The sequence below is a fragment of the Anneissia japonica genome, unplaced genomic scaffold (genome assembly GCF_011630105.1).
Source record: "Anneissia japonica isolate Jap-2015-1 unplaced genomic scaffold, ASM1163010v1 scaffold35547_len896_cov120, whole genome shotgun sequence".
NCBI classification, from domain to species: Eukaryota; Metazoa; Echinodermata; class Crinoidea; order Comatulida; family Comatulidae; genus Anneissia; species Anneissia japonica.
The window spans coordinates 98-896 of record NW_022724992.1 but is presented as its reverse complement, the minus strand read 5'-3'; the positions used below and the strand labels follow the sequence as shown (position 1 = coordinate 896).

Genomic DNA, 799 nt, shown 5'->3' with positions numbered 1-799 from the left:
TAACCTGCTTGTCACTGTGGTCTTCACATATCACAATTTCCGCAGAAACATTACCCTGCATGAGGATTTACTCTAGCCTTACTCTACAGTCTATGGCAATACTAGTGTGTATAGCGACCTGGACAAAGCCACGGTTTTCGTACATCATTATCGATCGCAACTGATTCAAATTCAACCCTCCCAACCGCTTTAGCACGGAATTATTATATACTACGGAGCCGATATCGCTACGCAAGACGACATCCGACGCTACAGCCATTCCTCCGCAGAGAAAGTAGCACGCAATTTGCATAAGAATATACGACCAGTGAACGATAGCGTACCACAAAATATGCATACGACAATCAAGTGAGCAATAAAGCAAGGCGTAATTAGCATATTAAAGAACAATAGGCTAAAAATGTATTACGGCGATCTTAAACCTGACACCGGTATTCCCAGGCGGTCACCCATCCAAGTACTAACCGGGCCCGACGTTGCTTAAATTCGGTGATCGGACGAGAACCGGTGTTTTCAACCTAGTATGGTGTTTTCAACCTAGTATGGCCGTAGACATTTGAGTGGTAATTCCACTCATAGTTAATCTCGGCATATAGCATAATTATCCAATCCTGAAGCTCTGTGATTGATGACGTTTCATATCAACGCGCGCTCATCTGGTGGGGATTTCCTCTAACTCCCCTGACCACTCTGCTGTGCGAGTACATATTTTACAAACACCGGTGTTGAACAATAAACCAACCATTTTACTACCGTACGGCATTAACTAGGATGCTTTAGACAGAAGAAGACTGCCGTT

General features: G+C 43.9%; 1 pseudogene; it reads right to left on the bottom strand.

Annotated features, from left to right (window-relative positions):
- Nucleotides 1–417: 417 nt before the first annotated feature.
- LOC117112639 lies at nucleotides 418–532 on the bottom strand (annotated as a pseudogene).
- Between the last annotated feature and the right edge of the window lie 267 nt (nucleotides 533–799).